The following is a 24290-nucleotide window of genomic DNA, read 5'->3' on the forward strand; positions in this document are numbered from 1 at the left end:
AAAACGTATGGTTCGATTTAGAAATTTTTCAAGATTTGCGTCTGGATGCGTTTACCATAGCCATCAATGGCAGAATTAACGCTTCCGTTAGTATTGCGTTAGCTTGGCCGGACCCGAAAACGCTGCAAGCCGCGTTCCAAGGTCCATCTGAAAAAAACGTTATGTGACAAACGCATGCCAATTTTGGCATGCGTCACGATGCGTCAGACAATGCAAGTCTATGGGCGCGTTAGTATGTGCGTTATATTGCATTTTCACTACTTAAAAACGTGTCCGTTAGACGGACTCACCTAGCGCAATGTGAACCTAGCCTAATAGTCACAGGGAATATCTTTGCGAATATTCCACTTGTGAATCCAAACACTGAAGCAATGACATTATCACTCATTAATTATGAGCTATAAAATAGGCTTTACCATTTAGTCATTTTATTTGCTGAAGTTTAAAAGTTATTCTGCACTAAATAACATTAATAGTTAGTCTCTATTATATATAAATGTATCTATGGAAAATTAGCATGGCAGAGTTCAGCAAATACTGTGTGAAGATATAAATATTTAAAGCGAACTCATAACAGAGTGCCAGGAAAGCTTTATAATGTTTAACTTATTAGCAGCAGTGATTGTAGTTATTCAAAGAGTCTGAAAATGATTTACATGTTCAATTTATTCTGCTGCCCTCAAGAAATACATGGGTGCCTATAAATGACATTGGTGAAAGGAAAGTGAAAACAGACCTTTAGCAATAAATATGGGGAAAAAGCAGGAGGACAATTGGTTATTTTACAATATATAAAAGGTCTTTACTGCCACTTGGATGAGGTTGAGCTGTAATACCAGACAAAGCCCATGACCAGGCGTGGTGCCCATAAATAACTGCCAACTGAATGCTCCTGATTCCCCCCAAAACATAAGTAATCAGGTATGTGTTTTCTTATTTAGTTTCCCAGAGGAGCGTTGCGAATAAGCCTCCTTACCTTGACAAGCCAGCTGGTATGTCACTCTCCGTAAGGAGAAACCTTACCCCTTAGACCCCAGTCCAGAGCCTCTCACCTAGCCAAATCCGTTCTCATGCTTCGCACTGACGAGGGCCAACAGCCCGAAACACCGTGTCTGCGAATTGAGATACTGATTTGGCTTTTATCCTAAGTCATATTGCACGACTCGTTAAAGGGTTGATTGTGACTTGTAGGATCGCTACTTCCAACAGGTGGCGCTATAGAGTTTAAGTCCTCTTTCTCTCAGAAGAGGCAATTTGAATATTTTCTTACGGAAGGATTCATCGGGAGGACCTTACAGTACACATAGTAATTGGTCATTTTTTCTTTAATTTGGAGCAGTTTGTGAAGATTATGGTGATTGCAATTATCTCCAGTAAATGCTGCTAAAGTGTCCATATAATACTTGTGAGCTGTAGACATATATTATGTATCATCCTTTTGATCAATGATAGCTTTCTAGTATGTCTCTAAAATGTTGTCTGTCCATGTTTTTTTTGTTTTTTGTTTTTAAACATCTAGAAAAAATAATAATTTTGTTGGCAACCCTAAAGGCTGCTCGTTTGCAATTTTCTCTTCTGGCTCATGGTAAAGGGTTCCAAGTGGCTGACCACTCTCCATGATGCTATGCCTTAATAGGACATGTAGTAATGGGGTCTCATAGCTAGGATAACCCTTTTAAGCAAAGATAGGGACATATCGCACATAATTGCACTCTTGAGCACTTGCTATGCAGGGAACTACAACACATTCACTTGAATGGGGCTGCTGAAGTTCCCTGCACAGTGGGTGGCCAAGAGGGTTACTTTGCAGGAATAATGTCAGAGGAAACTCTGTTCCTCACTCTTGGAATTAGAGGATATCCCAGAGCTATGACCTCCTCAATCAGAATGTTATGGTATATACTAGCAATATGCCATGACACTTATGAATAGGTGCTATACTGTATTGGAGGGTACTGAGGGGGCATCAGCTTGTGTTGAGGACATCACACTGTATTAGGGATCAAAGTAGGATCAGCATACTCTACTGGTTCACTTTTGGTATATTGTATTTGGGGCCCTCTGAGGGCATCAAACTTTATTGTGGGCATCTGCTGAATTGAATACATTGTGAGGGGGCATCATACTTAAGGCTTCTTTTACACTACTGTGGTTTTGCATCCCGTTTTTGTGTCCCCAATAGATTTCTATGGGGCCGCAAAAACAGGCCGCAATAATTCCACGGTGCTCCGTGTGCCGTATGGCCGTGAGGGATGTATTTACGGCCGTGAAAAAAGATCAAGCCAGCTCGATCTTTTTCATGGCTTATGGACATGGCCCCCATTGAAAATCAATCGGGCCGCAAAAACAACGGAAGTTTGTTTTTCGGTGCACCGTGACTTCCTGTTTTGCTGATGGCTGGGTTTTTTTCCAACACTATTTCCATAGCATTGGAAACCTGAAAAACGGCGATCCGCAAGTTTTTTGTGGTCCGTTATTGCGGCAGACCGTGAAAATTGCAGCGATACGGCCCGCAAAAAAGGCCCGCAATAACGGGCTGCAAAAAACCCAGTACGTGTAAAAGAAACCTAATGGGAACACTGTAGGTGCATCTCCTGAATTGGGAGTACTTGTGGGCCAGCATGCTGTATTGGGGGTAAAGTGGGGGCATTATACTGTATTAGGGGCATCATACTGAATTGCAAGCAAACAGGTAGTATTATGCTGTTTTGGGGGCACTGCAGGGGCATCATATTGTATTAGGGACACTATAGGGATATCATACTGTATTGGGGCTTCATATTGTAGTGGTGTGGGCATCCTACTGTCCCGAGGATATTGTGAAGTTATCATAATGTGTGGAGGATGCATTGTGGATGTGTCATGTTCTCCATTCTCTGTGCGCGTACATCAGACTGACATCTGAGTGCAGTCTGATGTTTCACACGCACCCATGGACCTGCATGGGTGCACACGGATGCAATTTTCGGATGCTCGCAGCATGCTGCTATTGTTTTTTCATGACGAACCAGAATGAGAAAAAAAAATGCAGATCAGCACTGATCAGCACTGAGTGCCCCATTTTATAACATTGGGCGGAGTGATATCTGATAAAACATCAGATAGCACTTGGCCATGTTATATGCTCATATGAGCGAGGCCTAATGATATATTACATAGGCCAACATTACTATTACAATTACCATTTTAAGAACAAAAAACATTAGGAAATCCTGAAGATTAGGCAGTCATTACTAAAAAATGGTAACTGTGAACACAGAGAGGCCGTAAACATTGCACAATGCAAAGATCAAGAAAACCATATGAGTCCAGTAAGGGAAAGTTTGAACTGGAAACCAAAACAACCCCCTGTAACCACTTGAAGACGAGACTAAGGAATGTGTTTCTGGAGGTAACAATAACTGCAAATCCTGTGACATAACTGAGTAAGTGGACTGTTTGCTTTGGAAATAGTACACTGGCGATGGAGACAAAAGTGCTAAGCTTGCTAAATCTGGATTTCTGTCACGCAGAATGTAGTTAATGAAACAATATGGGAAAAGTAAGGATGTTACCACGTTTGAATCCATAGTGTAGCTTGCTTCACCATACACTATGGTACTGACTGTGCCCGGGTTACGATTTTATGGACTGTCACATGATGGCTGCATTCCACTGCCCAAGGTATGGCCGTACAATGGTAGCTTTGTAGTATTTCAGATCCAAGACATCAATGCATATATCCTATTTATATAAACAGTCTGCCACCTATTTTTGCATTAGAAAAGCTCACAGAGATTGGTACAGGGTCGTACTTGGTATTTAGTAGGTTATACAAACATGAATCAGACTGGAATAAATGTTTGATTTTTTTTTTAATCTTTTTACATTTGCATGAAAGACTCAGTCACAGCCATCCTTGCACCAAATAGTAGGATGCCTGAAGATATTTGGGCTCCAGCTATTATTTTGTAAACTGTTCCACAGTTTATCTGACACAAGACATTATTCCTGACTTTGTTGCTTGCACTATGTGCACTTATTCAGCAGAACAATATAATTAAATGAAATACGATTTGTATGTAGCCGCTAGTAATCTGGCTAAATATAATCACATCAGCGTATTTTTGGCCTATGCGTTAAAGTGTTCTGGAGGTAATGATGTTATGTATTAATGGGAACCATGGGCACAATGAATCTGAGTCTAGCTGCATGACTGCAAACAGGTTATGCACGGCGGTGTTTCAGAGAAAGCGTGGTCTGAAAAGCTGGCGAGGGATTATGGGAAGATTTCTGACTAGTCCCATGTGGACCCCGTCCGGCTTTCCCCTGCCACACTCCAGTCGATTGATCAATTTCTCCCTATGTAAACGCATGTGAGAGACCCTCAATCACCTAGGGTAGTGCAGGTGGGAGAGGTAGGCTGTTGGCGGGCCTGTACTAGCCAGTTTTGTTCCTATAGTCTTTGGCCAGCTTTTCAAACTCTCTGAAATGCCACAGCATTTCGGAGTAGAACTTACCCGGATGCAATGCAGCATGAATCGAGAGACCAGTTCCTTTTAATTATTTCTTGTTGCTCTAGCAGAGGTTATGAGCTATGTATTCAGTTACAAACACACAAACTGCATTACCTGTCTAAGGCCACGTTCACACATTCAGTACTTGATCAGTATTTTACCTCAGTATGTGTAAAGGCCCCGTCACACACAGCGACGCTGCAGCGATACAGACAACAATGCTGATCGCTGCAGCGTCGCTGTTTTGTCGCTGTGTGGTCGCTGGGGAGCTGTCACACAGACAGCTCTCTCCAGCGACCAACGATCAGGGGAACGACTTCGGCATCGTTGAAACTGTCTTCAACGATGCCGAAGTCCCCCTGCAGCACCCGGGTAACCAGGGTAAACATCGGGTTACTAAGTGCAGGGCCGTGCTTAGTAACCCGATGTTTACCCTGGTTACCAAAAAAAACAAACCGTACATACTCACCATCTGATGTCCGTCAGGTCCCTTGCCGTCTGCTTCCCGCTCTGACTGAGTGCCGCCGTACAGTGAGAGCAGAGCGCACACCGATTCAGCGATGTCAGCGGGACCTCAACGACCAAAAAAAAGTCCAGGCCATTCCGACACGACCAGCGATCTCGCAGCAGGGGCCTGGTCGCTGGTACGTGTCACACATAGCGAGATCGCTACTGAGGTCGCTGTTGCGTCACAAAACTTGTGACTCAGCAGCGATCTCGCTAGCGATCTCGCTATGTGTGACAGGGCCTTAAGCCAAAACCAGGAGTGGATGAGAAATGCAGAAGTGAATCATGTGTTTCTATTATACTTTTCCTCTGATTGTTCCACTCCTGGTTTCGGCTTACAAATACTGATGTAAAATACTGACCAAATACTGAACGTGTGCACATGGGCTAAAGGCCCCGTCACACATAGCGAGATCGCTAGCGAGATCGCTGCTGAGTCACAAGTTTTGTGACGCAACAGCGACCTCAGTAGCGATCTCGCTATGTGTGACACGTACCAGCGACCCGGCCCCTGCTGCGAGATCGCTGGTCGTGTCGGAATGGCCTGGACCTTTTTTTGGTCGTTGAGGTCCCGCTGACATCGCTGAATCGGTGTGTGTGACACCGATCCAGCGATGTCTTCACTGGTAACCAGGGTAAACATCGGGTTACTAAGCGCAGGGCCGTGCTTAGTAACCCGATGTTTACCCTGGTTACCAGCGTAAATGTAAAAAAAAAAAACAGTACATACTCACCATCTGATGTCCGTCAGGTCCCTTGCCGTCTGCTTCCTGCTCTGACTGAGTGCCGCCGTACAGTGAGAGCAGAGCACAGCAGTGACGTCACCGCTGCGCTCTGCTCTCACTGTACGGCGGCACTCAGTCAGAGCAGGAAGCAGACGGCAAGGGACCTGACGGACATCAGATGGTGAGTATGTACTGTTTGTTTTTTTTGGTAACCAGGGTAAACATCGGGTTACTAAGCGCGGCCCTGCGCTTAGTAACCCGATGTTTACCCTGGTTACCCGGGTGCTGCAGGGGGACTTCGGCATCGTTGAAGACAGATTCAACGATGCCGAAGTCGTTCCCCTGATCGTTGGTCGCTGGAGAGAGCTGTCTGTGTGACAGCTCCCCAGCGACCACACAGCGACTTACCAACGATCACGGCCAGGTCGTATCGCTGGTCGTGATCGTTGGTAAATCGCTATGTGTGACGGGGCCTTAAGTCTCACCCACAAAGAAGATGAAAATCCATAACACATAAAACATTTTTCATATCCCCCACAACAGGCACCAAGTAGCTCCACCGACTACAGTAGCTAATAACTGATGTTTCCAGGGAACCTGATTGCTAAGAATTAAAAATGGATGTACTTAAAAGGGTTGGCCACTTATTACAGGGCGCAAGGCAGGCGCCGGGAAAGGTCAGAGAGGCCCGGCGCCTGCGCACTGCAGTACTTTGCTCTGCCCTCAACAGGGCAGACAAAGTGCGCCTGCGCAGGAGCTGCGGCAGGAAGACAAGAAGAGGACGTCATCGTATGAAGATGGGAGGCACCGGACCCGGACCGCGACACCCATCGGACCGGACAGCACCAGGACCGCCCCTGGGTGAGTATAATATAACCTGTTTTTCTTATCTTTCATGATACAACGGGGGCTTATCTACAGCATTACAGATGCTGTAGATAAGCCCCTGATGCTGGTTCGCCTTAATTTATAGGCCAATTTTAGGGTGACAGATTCCCTTTAATTACAGCAAGAGTCCACACATTAGTTCCATATCCCAGAGCCCCATCAGAAGAAGTCACAGTTCCCATTTTGTGAATCCCGCAGTACCTCCCCATCTGTAATTGCTGCAGTGTCTCTACAGTTTCCATATGCTCCAAGATGTCACCAATTTATGATCTTGTGAGGAATGGGGAAAATGTATGTGCATAAACTGTTCCTAGCCATGCAACTTTAAAACTTCATTTACGGAAAATCGGTTTCTGCAGCTCCCGTTAGTGAGCAGTCTGTCTGATCATAAAGACAAGTGTGGGCACAATTCTTAATATACACAAGCCCTGCTCTAATCTGTAAGAGGAACCACTTTTATATCCTAGACCATCAGGTATTTTATTAATCACCCCAATAGATCAATAAGGAGGCAAAAGATTGTGCCCTCAATGGGCCAGGATTTATATAAATTGCTTTAGTTTAAAATGGTCACTTCACACAATATACTGTCATAGCCGTAATTGTTGGACCCCTTGAAATTGTTCCAGAAAATGAAATATTTCTCCCATAAAATCATTGCAATTACACATTTGTTATACACATTTGTTTCCTTTGTGTGTATTGGAACACCACAAGAAAATACAAAAAAGACAAATTGGACATTAATTTCCCACAAAACTATAAAAATTGACTGGACAAAATTGTTGGCACCCTCAAGTTAATATTTGGCTGTAGACCCTTTAGAATAAATAACTGCAATCAATCTCTTCCTATAACCATCAACAAGCTTCTTACACCTCTCAACGAATTTTGGACCAATCTTCTTTTGCAAAGTGCTCTAGGTATCTCATATTTGAAAAGTACCTTCTCCCAACAGCAACTTTAAGATCTCTCCAGAGGTGTTCAATGATAAAACTGCAGAAGAGATCAGCGCAAATAGGGTCTTATCCGGTGGATATTTAAAGCATACACTGAGATTCTACTAACCTGATACAGGCTGTTGGTAAAGTATGTAGATATCAAAGAGATATCAGCTGCAGCAGATCCACGGGTCAGCTAGTGACCGTATCAAAGATAAAAGACGTTCTGTGGATATAATCCACGCTGCTGAAAAAATACAGGTCCAAACGTGTTAAAAAATGGAAGATAGTGGTTTAATCAACGCGTTTCAAAGTCCAAATGACTTCTTCATCAGGAAATTACCACATGCATCAATACATTGTATGTGGTAATTTCCTAATGAAGAAGTCATTTGGACTTTGAAACGCGTTGATTAAACCACTATCTTCCATTTTTTAAAACGTTTGGACCTGTTTTTTTCAGCAGCGCGGATTATATCCACAGAACTCCTTTTAATTTATCACAGGTGTTCAATGGCATTTAGATCCAGGACTCATTGTTGGTCACTTCAGAACTCTCCAGTGCTTTGTTTCCATCCATTTCTGGGTGCTTCTTGAAGTATTTTTGAGGTCATTGTCCTGCTGGAAGACTCATGACCAAGGACGCAAACCTAGCTTTCTGACACTATGCACTACATTGAGACCCAAAATCCATTGGTAATCTTCAGATTTCATGATGCCTTGCACACAAACAAGGCACCCAGTGCTAGAGGAATCAAAACAACCCCCAAACAACTTTAAATCTCCACGACATTTGATTGAAGGTACTGTGATCTTTTCTTTGTAGGCCTCATTCAGTTTTTGGTAAACAGTAGAATGATGTGCTTTACCACTCAGCTCTATCTTGGTCTCATCTGTCCACAAGACACTTTCCCAGAAGGATTTTGGCTACCTCATGTCCATTTTGGCAAACTGCAGTCTAGCTTTTTTATGTCTCTTTGTCAGCAGTGGAGTCCTCCTGGGTCTCCTGCCATAGCCTTTCATTTCATACAAATGTCGACAAATAGCTTGCACTGACACTGATGCGCCCTGAGCCAGCAGGACAGCTTGCATTTCTTTGGAACTTGATTGGTGCTGCTTCTCCACCATCCGGACTATCCTGCATTTCAACCTTTCATCAATTTTTATTTGCTGTCCATGTCTAGGGAAATTAGCTACAGTGCCATGGGCTGTAAACTTCTTGATTATGCTGCGTACTATGAACAAAGGAACATGAAGATCTCTGGAGATTGACTTGTTACCTTGAGATTGTTGATATTTTTGAAAAATTGGGTCTCAAGTCCTCAAACTGTTCTCTTTTCCTCTTTCTGTCCTCCATGTTTAGTGCGGCACACACTTGCAATTAGGTCTTATACCTCGTGGCTTGAGGGTCTCCATTTTTCCAGCATGGGAACCCTCAGGATCGTTCAAACAGATTTGGGAACAGGGCCTCACACGCTGCTCCAATATACTTATCAACTTATTACTGGAGCATGATAGGGACCTATTTACACTGACTAAGTCTTCTATCAAAGAATTGGAAACAAAATTGCACACATTTGAAGGGACACAGGTGCATACCTTTAAAACCACACTTAAAGAGACCTTGGATAAATATGAGGTGGAGGTGACGAGCAGAAAACGTAAAAAACTTCTTAGGGATAAGACTGATTTGGAGCAAAATGTAATGTATAGATGGACTCATAGGGGTAACCCACGCCGGACCAAAACCTATAGCCATGGTCCCATGGCAACAGCTACCACCTCCATCTCTCTACCTCGTGGTGAAGAAAGTTCGAGTGATGATTTTTTATCCTCCACCGGAAGCGAGGTAGACCACGGACCAGACGTGGGAGGAGACAGAGGGGGAACAAGAAAACGCACAACACGTCACAGGGACTACAACCCGACTTACCCCCACAAGTACTCAACCAGACGGAAATAAATCAAGCCTCTTCTTCCCCCGATACGGAGCAGACCCCTGGAGTTTCTACATCCACCCTCCAGGTAATAAACCTTTCCACATATGAACTTACTGCGGTGGAACTTGCCGTTCTGAAAAGGGGTCTAACCTTTGCCCCCACACACACAGCTGACAAATTCACCCTGGTTAAGGACCTCTATTTATTTTGTAGGAACCTTACATTTCAGGTTATTTACAGAAAACCGGATATCCTACAATCAATACCTGAGGATGAACGCCAAGCCTTCCGAGATCTACTGGCTTTACTAGAGGAGAATGAATCAGGTTGTACCAGAAGAAAGTTTCCGGGCAGGAATAGATCCCTTAAAACGCCCTCCTTTTCCTTGGTACCCGCTATCAAGATCTTCTTTGAGTTGGTTAAACGAGACATTTTGGCAATGCCAATACAGGTGGGTAGATCTTCTAACCTAACTCTCGCTGAAAAACGAGCTCTGCGGGACTTACAAAGCAACAAGGAATTTGTGATTAAAGAGGCGGACAAGGGGGGTAATGTGGTACTGTGGTCCAGTGAAGCATACCTAGAAGAGGCCAATAGACAACTCACTAACCCTAGATGCTATCAGAAATTACCTTCAGATCCCACGGCGGTGTTTGCATCTAAATTTGACTCTTTACTTTGCAGGACGTTAAATTTTGGCATTATCTCACCCCAAGAGAAAAGATATCTATGGGTGGAACATCCGGTCACGGCAACATTTTATATGTTGCCGAAAATACATAAGAACGAGAGGAAACCACCAGGAAGGCCGATAGTCTCTAGCATTGGCAGTATTTGTGAACGGGCAAGTGAGTATTTGGACTTCTTCTTTCAGCCAATAGTCACGGCCTTACCCTCTTTCATAAGGGACTCTGCTCATTTTATTGAAGTCTGTGGACGGATAGAACTGTCGGGAGAATTCTATCTGGTAACGTGTGATGTGGAGTCTTTGTACTCCAACATCAGGCATAGTGATGGTTTACATGCGGTTACTTTTTACCTGGACAAACTTCCACATTCGGATCGGGGGCATGATTCTTTTTTGTTGGATCTGTTAAAATTTGTTCTTTATCACAATTATTTTTTGTTTGACAGAACATTTTATTTACAGACAGCTGGAGTGGCCATGGGGGCGAAATGTGCACCAACTTATGCAAACATCTTCTTAGGTTGGTGGGAGGAGATGTTTGTATACCCATCCTTGACATATCAACATCATGTTAGGTATTGGCATCGTTATATTGACGACTTATTTTTCATCTGGTCGGGCAGTATAGAGGGTTGCACTGATTTCATTCATAATCTCAATTCTAACCCCCACAATATCTTTTTAACCCACTCTATCTCTAATAGTGCGATCAGCTTTCTGGATTTGAGAATATTCGTAAAAGGGAATAAGCTGGCCACGGACCTCTTTCGGAAGCCCACTGCCACTAACGCTCTTCTGGAGTTCAGTAGCTTTCATCCCTGGCATACGAAGGTGGGTGTCCCGACAGGACAATTTTTGCGTATTAGACGTAACTGCACTCGTGACGAAGACTTTCTGATACAAGCTCAGGATCTGACGGATCGTTTTAAACAGAGAAATTATCCTAAACGAGTGGTCTCCACAGCCTTCCAGCGAGCAAGACGACATGATCAGGCTTCCCTTCTCATTCCGGCGGACCGTTCCCGAGAATCGCAGACGAGGTTCATAACAGATTATAACGACAGCTGGGGGCAGGTAAGACATATTCTCACCAGACATTGGCCGATTTTGCAAACAGATATGCAAACGACACATGTCGTTAGCAACAGGCCATTATTGACATCTAGAAAGGCCCCGAATTTGAGACAACTGCTGACCAGGAGCCATTTTTCCAGGCCTACGGTCAAACTTAATAGAGGCATTGTCCTTAAGGGATCCTTTCCTTGTGGGGAATGTAATGTCTGCCCCTTTATGACGCCCACCCGGGACACATTTATACACCCCACGAACTTTAGCAGACATGGGTTAAAGGCTTACATCAACTGCAGGAGCAGAAATGTTATTTATGTACTAATTTGCCCTTGTAATATGATCTATGTAGGGCAAACATCACAGGAACTACGCAAGAGATTTCAAAAACACGCATCAACAATACGCCTGGCGGCTACGGATCAAGGCAAAGGTAAAATCCTGACTCCTGTGGCGGCACATTTTCTGCTGAAACATAGGGGTTTGCCCATTGGTTTGCAAGTTGTGGGGTTACAGAAGGTTTCCTGTGGTGAAAGGGGTGGTAACATTTCCAACCATCTTTTACGCACTGAGTCCAGGTGGATCTTCGATCTTCAGGCGGTCGCACCTATGGGCCTAAATGAGGAACTGCTTTTTACAGGGTTCTTAGGATAGCTGGCGCGTAGACTCATGGCGCTGTCAGCCCATGAGTTTGGTATCGATATCTAATCTTGCATCCATCTCCATCTAGGAAGGCTGAAGATGCACTCATGAGAACGAGGACCATCCCGTGACCTTGGGATATGGAATTTACAAGTTTATTCCGGGGACCAATATGAATGTGGATACAATTGACAGAATGGACAATCAAGTGGATCTTGGAGGGTGGATGTGCGGTATGCCATCATCATGGTATATGGAAGGACACCTCATGCAGAGGGGTTTCTGCTCCCACCGCTATAATGTGGACTCTATTCTTATGATGATCTATGGGCCCAGATGTCTGAGATCGGCAGGCCGGAAGAGGCTCATGATGAGGAATGCCTTCCTATGCATAGATTGGGACGGCGTTTATTTCATGAATATGGGACTATTGGCTGGTGACCAAACCTTGCTATATAGTGGCACCATGAGAATACCTCTATATATTTATAAATGTATAGGGGGTATCGGGTGGTTAATATATACATATATTTTGGTATATGTGTGGTGTTTATTTGATATTGTTAAATATTATATGGATATTTGTGTGTATTTATACTTATACATTTATGTACTTGGTTACCACAATATTACGTATCCTAGGTGTACCAAGAGGCCTTATATGCCTGGCCTACTTACATCCTCTGATGTGTCTGCCTCTAATCATTAATACATGTCTTTATGTTTATGATACCTTCCGTTATTTTATGGGTAGTAACTTTGTGCCGCCATTTCCTGCCATAATGTTCTAAATTTAATTCATCCCTTTTCTTTTCAGGTCTATTCACTTATTTTCCTTATATATTTTTCTTTATTATTATTTTTCCCATTAATTAATTTGTATTATCTTTATTTATACTTGGTATTTATTTTTGTTTGCTGTGTCCTTCTCTCATTCTGTGCCCCTTTGTGTACTTATTCGGCGGGCCCTGCCGCTTCAGCCCGGCGTTCCACCTTCATTTCATCCAGGGCTTTATGCCCTATTATGTGTCTCCTCAGCCGGCTGGTACGGCGCGTGCGCAACGTGGTCCTATCGGATACCGCGGCTTGCGCATGCGCATGTTACCTGTTGAGACGCTCTTTGATTACCGTCCATCCTCATCGGGCCTTCGGCATCATGGCGCGGCTTGCGCTTCCGGCTTTCACCTCCCCTCCTCCCGCTCTTCCACACCGGTATGTAATTTACTTTATTTGATGCATTATTTAAGCATGGATTATAGCACTTTTTGGCATCACTTCCCCTGACGAAGCTGCAGAGGCAGCGATACGCGTGGGGTGTGCTCCCACCTTATCCCCCTTTCCTACCTGGGTGCCATCTTTGAGGCTACCCTGCCTTTTGGCTTCATGTGTACTTAATCCCTGTGGTGCCCTGTGCCCTGGGATATCGCTGCATTTCCACAGATCTGAACTAACGCAGGACAGGTTGTATTTACAGCGGTCACGCTGCATGGTATATTTTCATTTCAGGATCATGTATTGCCCACATGTTCCTTTGTCATCATCTTATGGTAAACAGCAGCCTATATTGGCATAGGGTGGCTTGGCTCTTTGTGGCCTGTATAGGCACGTCGTTACTAGGATAGCACATGTTATCAGGTGGACCCAGGGTAGGATATTACTGTTTCCCCATTTATGGGATTGTTATTCATTATGGGATATGGTGGGTATAGGTATTTGTATATTTGCTTTTAAATGTTTTTAAATGTGTCTTTTGAGGTGTTGAATAAAAGTGCTTTTGCTTATTGAAATTAATAAATTGTCTATATATATTTTTTGAGGGTTGTGCATACTATTTCTAGTCTACTCTTTTATTTTCTCTAATGTTAGTGCGGCACACACAGACACACAATGCAAAAATTGAGTCAACTTCTCTCCTTTTTATGTAAGATCGCTGCTGGCGTCACCGCATGGCTCCCCTTCCCCCACCATGCAGGCACTCCAACATACCTACCGCCCCAGCCCCACAGCATGGTCCCCGGTGTGTTCCCTGCTTTTTCCTCCTTCCTCTGTGCATGCTGCATTGTCTCCTCGTGGAGCGCGTAGTGCATGCACGCGCTTCCCTGCTCTTAAGAGGGAAGCGCGCATGCATAGTATAATGCCTCAGTCCAACATGTCGCAGGGTTACCGCGACAGTGTGGAGCCTGAAGACCTCAGCGTCTGATTGCTCCTATTCCAGCGCTGAGAAGAAGAATTTCTCCTTCATTTTAAATGTGTTTATTTCTTCTGTCAGAACAGGGGTTAATCGGCCATGTTGCAAATCCCTGTGTTCACAGCTGAGCTCGGTTAGCCACTCACTTCCCCTTTATAATCTGGGCTCTGTTACAAATCCATGTCAGAGCAAGCATTGCTGCATGGCTAACAGAGGGAGAGGAGCTCATATGAGAAGGAGAGTTGGAGGAGTTATTTGTGACTTTTGTATGTTTGGTAATTCCCTATTCTTCTCGATCTTGGATTCTAGTGTTGCTTGTCAGTCACTTCAGTATCTGGTACATTGGAGAGGGTACGGTCCTGAGGAGAGGATGTCGGTACCAGCATCTGATGTTCATGTGGCCAGAATGGTCTGGATTTTTCACTTGGCACACTCTGATAGGCCTGGTCCTGAGGTTCCAGAGGTCCCTCATAGAAGATGGGGTATTGTCACGGAGTTACCGCGACAGTGTGGAGCCAGAAGACCACAGCATCTGATTGCTCTTACTCCGGCGCTGAGAGGAAGCTCTTCTCCTTCATTTTAGATATATTTATTTCTTCTGGCAGAACAGGGATTAATTGGCCATGTTGGAAATCCCTGTGCTCACAGCTGAGCTCGGTTAGCCACTCCCTTCCCCTTTATAATCTAGGCTCTGTTGCAAATCCTTGTCAGAGCAAGCATTTGCTGCATGGTTAATGGAGGGAGAGGAGTTCATATGAGGAGAGTTGGAGGAGTTATCTGTGACTGTTGTTTGGTTTGTATGTTTGATAATTCCCCATCCTTCTCTATTTTTGTTTATTCCCCAACCTCCACTCCCTGCTGCATTCCTCTTTTATACGTGAGTGAACATTTTGTATGCTTGGCGTTTTCTGTTAACACTTGGTTGTGTTGCCTTGTTTGTCAGGTTGGTGTACTATGGTGCACAGTAGCACCCCTCTTCCCTGGGTGGGGGAAGAGAACAGACAGAAGGCTAACTCAGGAGATAAGGCAAAGGTGGAGGTCCTGGCATCTTCACCTTCAGAAGTATCCCGGGGAGTAAGGGTGCCCCCTAGTGTTATGGACAGGGAAGGAGCCCTTGGTCCCGGGTCACCCGACAGCTGTGTTGTGGCACAACTGCTGGGAGGCATTTTTTTAAATAAGCTCACCTGCAACATAGCTCTCGGCCAATAGCTGGAAGGCATCTTGTATAAAAGGCACCCTCCCCAATAGGGAGTTGTCTGAGTAAACCATATAGTTTAGTGTTAGTGGCATTGGTGTGTGCAACTGTATGTTGACAGGTCCCCTGTCCTTTGACTATTATAGTTATTCCATATCCTGTACTGTCCATGTTGTCATGTATAGTTTATACGTTACTCTGAAGCCACGTGCATGAACCGTTTCTCGAAACTTGTGTGTCTATACCTGTCCCAAGTGGCCATCCTATCTGCTATCCAGAGCCATACAGTCTGTTCCTGTACCAGGTGGCTGTACTGCCTAGTCTAGAATTCTCTATTCGAATTAACGTTTGCTACTGCTGGACGCTGCCCCGAAGTGGCACCTGAAGCTACTGAACACCAAGGTAGCTCCTTAGTTATGCCCCTCCAGGGTAAGTCTGGTCTGTGGCACAGTGGGGCCACAAACCATGTGCGACTCCTGTGGGTGTGACATTTTATCTGGTTTCAGTTGCAATTTTCATATAGCTTAGACCTGTTACTTGCCACAGATGAGCTTGAACGAGCATCACATGTTTGAAACAAACTTGTTTACCCACAATTTTGGTAAGGTGCCAACAAATTTGTCCGGCCCATTCTTTTTGTGTTGTTCCAATACACACAAAGGAAGGTGTAAAACAAAATCTGTGTAATTGCAATAATTTTCTGGGAGATATAACTCATTTTCTGGAATAATTTCAAGTGTGTCAACACTTTCGGCCATGACTGTGTATGTGTATATATATACATATTGTATATACATGTCGAAGGACTGTAGAAATTGTGCATATGGTACTACATGGGTAGGTTTATGATCATTATCAGTGGTTTATTGAGTTCCCAGGCCCCCCATTCAATAGTACAAAATGCTCAACTTATCAATTTCTAACTACAAAATTGCTCAATTTTTGCTTCACGTTTTAAGGACAAACTATTTACTGCTTTCCTGCATTTGTGCTCTCTTACCTGTAATGGTATAATGCATTCAGCATTGGTGGACAGTATTATCCAGAGCCTCATCTATTCAATGGGGGGAGTTTATCATACGTTTTGTTCCAGTTTTTGGTGTTAAGGACCCACATTTTGTCACACAGTGAGGTGTTTTTTACAAACATTTCTGCAGAAAAGTCACAATTCACAATCTAGTAAAGGTGTAGTAATAAGTCCGAAAACAACAGGAGACCGCAGTACCTCTACATATAAAACATTGTGTGACAGTTTGCTAAATTTAGAGCACAATTTTTTCTACAGTACTATACTTTAATGACTCCATTAATAGTGTAGCATTAGTTTATTTTATTACTAAAGGTAACCTGACAGCAGATTCATGATGTACGAGAAAAACGGACCGATTATTCTAATCAGACTTTGATCAGAGTTCTGACCAGATTGTGGTCCAACTGTCATCCGTATTTCTCCTATGTGAAAAGAAGAAAAAAGTTTCTCCGCCTTCTCATTTCTGACATGTTATCCGGGTGCAGTCTGATTTCTTTCATGGACCCATAGACTTTCATTTGACTCTCAGATCAAAATCGGACATGTCTCTGATATTCTCCGCAGACTACTCGGTCCGAGGAAATAAAATAGGACACATGCACAGCCCCATAGAATATCATAGGTATGAGTGCCATCTGTGAAAAAAAGGGATAACACTCGTACGAGAAAAACTGATGTGTGAACAAGCCCTAAGGCTAGCAGGTCCCCGACAGCTTCTCTCCTACCCATTCGCCTAAACTGGCAGGTCTCTCCCTTTACACACACAGTGACAGTCAGTATTAGTCTAGGTGGAGCAGAGGGAGCAGAAGCTGCTGGGGACCCGCCTTGGAAAGGTCATCCGAGAAACATAGTCATGGGCCAACTTTCCAAAGTGGGTACCCTTTGAAACTCTGCATCATTTCAAAGTAGGGGCTTTTTCATATTCTATGTTTTTGCTGCCCTTTTTTCTGTGCATTTTTGCTGCAGAAACAATTGAACGTTTTACAGTAGCAGAAAAGTGAATGAGATTTCTGAACTTTCATGCACACTCTACTTATTTTTTTCTTTGCAGGTTTGAACCATCAAAACGTTTTCTCAAATATGGAGCATGTAGTTTCTTTTTCAGCGTTTTTGCAGCGCTTTTCATCCATTCAAATGACTTGGGAAAGAACCCAAGTAAAAACACATGTGGATATTTTAGGCAGCGTTATTCTTGCCAACACTTTTTTGAGGCATAAACATCTGCTGCAAATATTCAATGTGTGCACATACCCTAGACCATACCTGGGTGCAACAACACAGCCAGTGTCTAATTCATGACAGCATGAATCTAATGGCATGTTCCTTTTAAAAAAGCTTGTACTAAGTTATGTTTTAATTCATATGCAGGGATTTTTTGGCAAAATAATGTAGCAATAAAACATATAAAAACGAGATATCATGTAATAAATAAAGCAATTAATCTACTATATAATTGTCTAAGAGGTACTTCCGTCTTTCTGTCTGTCCTTCTGTCTGTCTTTCTTTCTTTCTGTCACGGATATTCATTGGTCGCGGCCTCTGTCTGTCATGGAATCCAAGTCGCTGATTGGTTGTGGCAAAACGCCCACGACCATTGCCACGACCAATCAGCGACGCGCACAGTCCAGAAGAAAATGGCCGCTCCTTACTCCCCGTACTCAGTGCCTGGTGCCCGCATACTCCCCTCCGGTCGCCGCTCACACAGGGTTAATGCCGGCGTAACGGACCGCGTTATGCCGCGGGTAACGCACTCTGTAACCGCTGCTATTAACCCTGCGTGTCCCCAATTTTTTACTATTGATGCTGCCTATGCCGCATCAATAGTAAAAAAATGTAATGTTAAATATAATAAAAAAAACAAAAAACCTGCTATACTCACCCTCCGTAGTCCACCGAGCCACTCGCGCCGGCCGCCATCTTCCGTTCCCGGGCTGCGCAATATACAAAGTGGGCTGCGCAATATACAACGTGGGCTGCGCAATATACAATGTGAGCTGCGCAATATACTATGTGGGCTGCGCAATATACTACGTGGGGGGCGCAATATACTACGTGGGCTGCGCAATGTACAACATGGGCTGCGCAATGTACTACGTGGGCTGCGCAATGTACTACGTGGGCTCCACAATATACAACGTGGGCTGCGCAATATACTACGTGGGCTGCGCAATGTAGTGCGTGGGCTGTACAATGTAGTGCGTGGGCTGTGCAATGTAGTGCGTGGGCTGTGCAATGTAGTGCGTGGGCTGCGCAATGTACTGCATGGCTGTGCAATATACTACGTGGGCTGTACTATACACTACGCCTACATATTCTAGAATATCCGATACGTTAGAATTGGGCCACCATCTAGTATTCTTATAAATAGCATTTATGTATAATTATGCCTGTCATTTGCTCATAGGAATTCTCTGCGTCAAGTACATTTTGTCGTCCTACTTTACCCATTCACCAAAAACCTTTTTTATTTACTTTCCCAATATTTTAATTTGCATTGTTCATTCATGTCACATAATACATTTTGTTAAAACTGCAGTCACAAAATAATGGATATCATTTCATTCAATGTTATATTAATGTTTTTTCGACCAAACCATCGACTGTTATGTTAAAACAGATAAAAAAAGACATATTGCAGAAATAAAAAATTGTATCAAATGAATATAATAGTCTAAAAAATTCTAACTTTACAGAATTGTTTATTTTCATATTTTCCCTAGGATTACCATTCATTAGAGACAGCGCACGTGGCAGCAGTACATAGATGCTGCCTGCATCTCTCACCTCCTGGCTCCTAAGTATTTCCTCCATCAGCCAGCATGCTAACCTCTGGCCAACAAGGAGAGCTATTTCTAACAAAGGAAAGTAGCCTGTACTTACAGAGCAGCAGCAGCCAGCGAGTGCTCTCTCTTCCTCCCAGGGGCAAGGGTTTGGAGGAAGTCACACATCCAGTGGCAGCAGCACAGCTGGAGCACTGACACTGCAGGATCCAGATTGTGTGGAAGCAGGCTGCCTTCACAGAAACCCCTCATATCATTTTACCATATAAGGAGACAAACGCATCCCACTCTCGCACTCTTTTGCTCAGCAGCTGGCATCCAACACTTTCTGTTTTCCAGAGGTTGCGGCTTTTTTCATTTTACAGATAAATGTCTTTGTTGGAATGTTTCCTGCAATCAAACCGCCTCTTTCTGCCCCTGTAGCCTGCTTCATTAAATTGCTCTGGATGAAATATCCCCTCAAAATCAGTCCAGATCGTTCACGCACAACCACATTAGCCGCCAGGTCGCAAGGACCTGTCTATCATCCGTCTATTACAATCATACGTTACACATGGAGGGGGCTGCAGTCAGGATTAAGACCATCGGAATAATATTTTAGGTTTACTACATCCATAAAAAATGATAAAATGGTCTTCATGTAAGAACCAATATCTTAGATGTATCATAGGGCTCATTCGTCAATGTAAACAGGCACCCAGATGATGTGCCATACTTGTTAATAAGCATGTAATATTATCACACGAGAAAAAAGTCTGATTAGTGGCACACTTTGAGAGTCGCGCTTACAAAAGCCCAGACCTGTCCCACAAACTTTCTTGTCTGAAGTATGTCACAGACAGAAGAAACCCGTAATGATAAAGAATGTGTAGTACAAAGACGCTATTGATACATGAGCTCCATCGCTGTTAGGTAAGATGAAGCCAGGAGTAATTACGGAGCAAACATCTGGATCGTTCTCTCAGAAGCACTCCATTCCCGGCTAATGTCACCGCGACCCCGAATTTTGTTATAAGGGAATGTGAAGTAGTTAATATGGATTTTAAAAAAATGTGTTTCCACCCAAACCTGAAAAATGATTTAGGACGAATCTAAGAGTGAAGCACCTTAAGGGAATATAGCGAAGCATGAAATGTTACCTGCTAGGTGGATCCATGCCAAGACTATGGCTACGTTCACACCTTGAGTATTTGGTGAGTGGTGACGTGTTTCTATTATACTTTTCCTCTGATTGCGCCACTCCTGGTTTTGGCTTAATAATACTGAGGTAAAAACTCACCAAATACTCACTTGTTGTGGCTCCCCAAACCATCACTGATTTATTTTTCAGCGGTAGAATGTTTATTTATATCATTCTTATTTATCACGTTTTATTCCACTTTTTGTTCTGCGGTATAATGATAAAGCATTGTTCTCTGCCTTATTTTTTTATGGTGTTCACTACAGGGGTTAACTAGTAAGACAGTTTTATAGGACAGGTCGATACCAAATATGTGTACATATTTTCCTAAAAATATTTATTTATGGGTACAAAATCTTTTGATTTTGTTTTATTATTATATTTTTATATATATTTTTACAATTATTTAAAACAAATTTTTACTTTTTTAAATTTTTTACTTTGTCCCACTATGGGACTATCATTTTTTGCAGGCTGATTGCTTGTATAACATGGGGATGCAGCAGCAGCATCCCCATGCTGTACAAACTGTCAGATCTGAACTGACAGGGAAAGTGGCTGATCATGCACTGCGCATAATCAAGCAACCTTCCTAGCTCTGGTGACCCAGTTGTTATCATAATAACATCCTGGCACTTAGTGCCGGGTGTCAGCTGTCCGAATCAGCTGACACCCAACGGCGATCACATGCGCACAGCCCGTGTGCGTGCACAATCGCCTGGACGTAATAATCCGTCCCCTGATCAAAAAGGCCCAGGGCACAGGGTCGTATTATTACACCCAATGTCAGAAAGGGGTTAAAGAGTAACTGCCGTTTAAATTTGTATTTCATAAATCAATAGTACACATGAAAATATGCAACTTTGCAATATATGTTAGTGCAGCGCCCCAGAGTACTGGTCGTTGCAGTACTGTGGCTCCGCTGCTAAGGATGGCTATGGTACGTCTGATGGCACTGAAGGAGTTCATCTGACCAGGTATCACATACACCAATACATTTCACAGTCGGGCCTCCAGGGGGAGCTAAGGGTGCTATTTATTAGGCCACTCCTCACCGTGTGGGTAAACTGGGGGTCAGGCAGGAAGTTATACAGAAAGCTAACTGGGTTGGAACCAGGCAACACCTTGTGGCAGAGGGTGTTGCGGGGAAGATTCGGTAGGGTCCCTGTCAGGTTTGGGACCCTGACAGAGGCCTGGCAACAAGAAAGAACGTCACGGGACCGTGCCTGCTCAGCATAGCGGCAGTGCCCTAAGAAAGGATCAGAAGCGAGATATATTGTGCTGAGTGAGAAACGAGATCAAAGCAAGAAGGAGAATACCAGTAGGAGTCGTGCTGTAAGACCGAGGCAACATCCTACTGAGGCGCACAGCCGGCGGCCGGAACGCCGAGGAAGTATTTATATATCTAGCTCCAAGCAATACTTCAAACCAACGGCAGGACAGTCAGTCACAGGCGGGCTGTCTCACCTAAATCACCTATGCAGACATAGGGGGCCACCTGTGGAGAGGGGCGACTCTAGGGTCCTGGAAGAGCTCCGAGCCTACCCGTCATACGGGTGCGTCCCAACCATAACATCGGGAGGGACGGAGGATTAGCAGAACATCATCTAATCGAGTTGTTGTGAGGGAACACGAGAAACAGACACAACAGTTTTGGGGACTATCCCGTAAGCACAGCAGGGGAGGACCACAACACATAGTGCTAGCAGGAAGGCACAGATTTCCACCTGCAAAGAGAACTCTGGAGGTGCCATCGGACCGGCCGGACTTGCGCAGCCTAGTGAACCGTATTCCGGACTGAGGACCCAGAGACCTTCAGTAAAGAGGTAAAGAGACTGCAACCTGGTGTCCTCGTTATTTACTGCACCGCACCACCACCATCTATCATTGTGCGCCCCTCAACAGGGTCACGGACCGGGTCTAGCCACCGTGACAACCCCAGAGCAGAGACTCAGAGGCCCGGTACCGGGTACCCCTCGGCCCTGCGGCAGTGGGGGCGCTACATTATCAGAGAGATCTGCTTCTTTCTCTGCCAAAATTCATCAGTCATTATCAAAATTCTTAAGGTAAATTCTGTATTCAGAGAAGACAGACTCTCCCATTACTGAGGAGATAGCAGTTGGTATGGATACAATTCTATGTAGACAGGATGGAGGAGGAGTCTGTAAGCCTTCCTACTCACGCTCATATGCGAGTTCCTTGCTGCCTGTGGCTTTCTGGCAAAGTCCTCTCTTCTGTCCTGGGACAGTTACCCGTATGGTGGGCAGTGCGAGACTTTTTATAGGGTCTCTATCACGACCTGGGCTCTTCGTGTACTGCTGCACCTTCAGGTGTGGGTGCAGGTAAATTGCATAAAGTCCTTTGCCCTTCGGTTCTGCTGTGCAACCTAGAGTTCAACACAACCTCGGGCTCCCGATGCCCGATTCCTGTGCTTCGGCTCAGAGGGTGCCTGGTCACAGTTCCCCTCTAAGCCCTTTCCTGCTCCTGTGCTTCATTCCTCAGATGCTCACTACATTCCAACCCTTCAGGTTATCTTCCTTTCCTGTAGCTGCAGCTCACACATGGCTGCACGGCCCCACTCTCTGCTCTTCCATCCTCTCTCTTCCACTGTCTCTGAACAACTGACTTCAACTGACTAACTCCTCCTCAAGACCAGAACACATATATCCGGGGGAAGCTCCCCTGAATCCGGGTTCAGAGCTCCTCCATCTGGCCTGGATTCAGAATGTGTTACATGTAGGTGCTTTACCTGATAAAGGGAAATCCTCCTTGCCTCCAAGCATGACACTACCCTCCCCAAAAGGAAGGCAACAACCGGCTACCTGGGGTGCTACATATATGCCCCAGTCCCTCCTGTGATGTGTATGCCCCCAGACCCCCTCCTGTGATGTATATGTCCCAGTCCCTCCTGTGATGTATATGCCCCCAGCCCTCCTGTGATGTATATGCCCCAGCCCTTCCTTTGATATGTATGTCCCATAGTATCCTATGATATATCTGCCTCCAGCCCCTCCTGGGATGTATATGCCCCAGTCCCTCCTGTGATGTACAGTATATGCCCCAGCCCTCCCTGTGAGGTATATGCTTCAGCCTTTCCTTTGATGTATATGCCCCAGCCCCTACTGTGATGTATGTGCCCCAGTCCCTCCTGTGATGTATATGCCCCCAGCCTTTCCTTTGATGTATATGCCCCAAGCCATCCTTTGATGTATATGAGTCCAGCCCTTCCTTTGATGTATATGTCTCATAGTATCCTGTGATGTATATGCTCCCAGCCCCTTCTGTGATGTATATGCCCCCAGCCCCTCCTGTGATGTATATGCCCCAGTCTTTTCTGTGATGTATATACCCCCAACCCCTCCTGTGATGCATATGCCCCAGTCCCTCCTGTGATGTATATGCCCAAGCATCTTCTGTGATACATGCTCCAAGCCCCTCCTGTGATGTATATGCCCCAGTCCCTCCTGTAATGTATATGCCCCCAGACCCCCTCCTGTGATGTATATGTCCCAGTCCCTCCTGTGATGTATATGCCCCCACCCCTCCTGTGATGTATATGTCCCAGTCCCTCCTGTGATGTATATGCCCCCACCCCTCCTGTGATGTATATGCCCCAGTTCCTCCTGTGATGTACATGCCCCAGTTCCTCCTGTAATATACTGTATATGATCCCAGCCTCTCCTGTGATGTATAAGCCTCAGATGCTCTTGTGATGAATTTCCTGCTGTGAGGAGACCTGCAGTGTAATATACATCTGTGTTCAGAAGTTACTGCTGTGAGTTATTTTTAAAATTCATCGCAAAGAGTTGAATGCACTCCAGACCGACACATATCTGGAAAAGCAGTCATCCATTCAACCTAACTGCATCGTGCCAAAGAAAAGTGTTTTCAGCCATCACATTAGGGGTGAGATAATTAAATGTTTGACCAAATATAGCAGGATAAATTTCAAGTTGATAATATTGTATGGCCCCCAAGTGATGGTATAAATATCCAAATGGTCCATGGAATAAAAAAGGATT

At 44.5% G+C, this 24290-nt stretch overlaps 1 protein-coding gene across 3 annotated transcripts in view; it reads right to left on the reverse strand.

The window, feature by feature from the left end:
• Positions 1-24290, reverse strand: part of FHL2 (four and a half LIM domains 2) — a 198144-nt gene that overhangs the window by 95944 nt on the left and 77910 nt on the right. The window contains exon 1 of one of the 3 annotated variants that reach the window (XM_077296671.1): positions 19189-19405. The exons of the other annotated variants lie outside the window; for them this stretch is intronic. The gene's annotated coding sequence lies outside the window, so the exon portion shown is untranslated. Of the gene's footprint in view, positions 1-19188; positions 19406-24290 lie in introns of those variants that run through there. 3 annotated transcript variants of the gene reach the window in all.

Source organism: Ranitomeya variabilis, chromosome 3, assembly GCF_051348905.1.
Source record: "Ranitomeya variabilis isolate aRanVar5 chromosome 3, aRanVar5.hap1, whole genome shotgun sequence".
NCBI lineage: Eukaryota > Metazoa > Chordata > Amphibia > Anura > Dendrobatidae > Ranitomeya > Ranitomeya variabilis.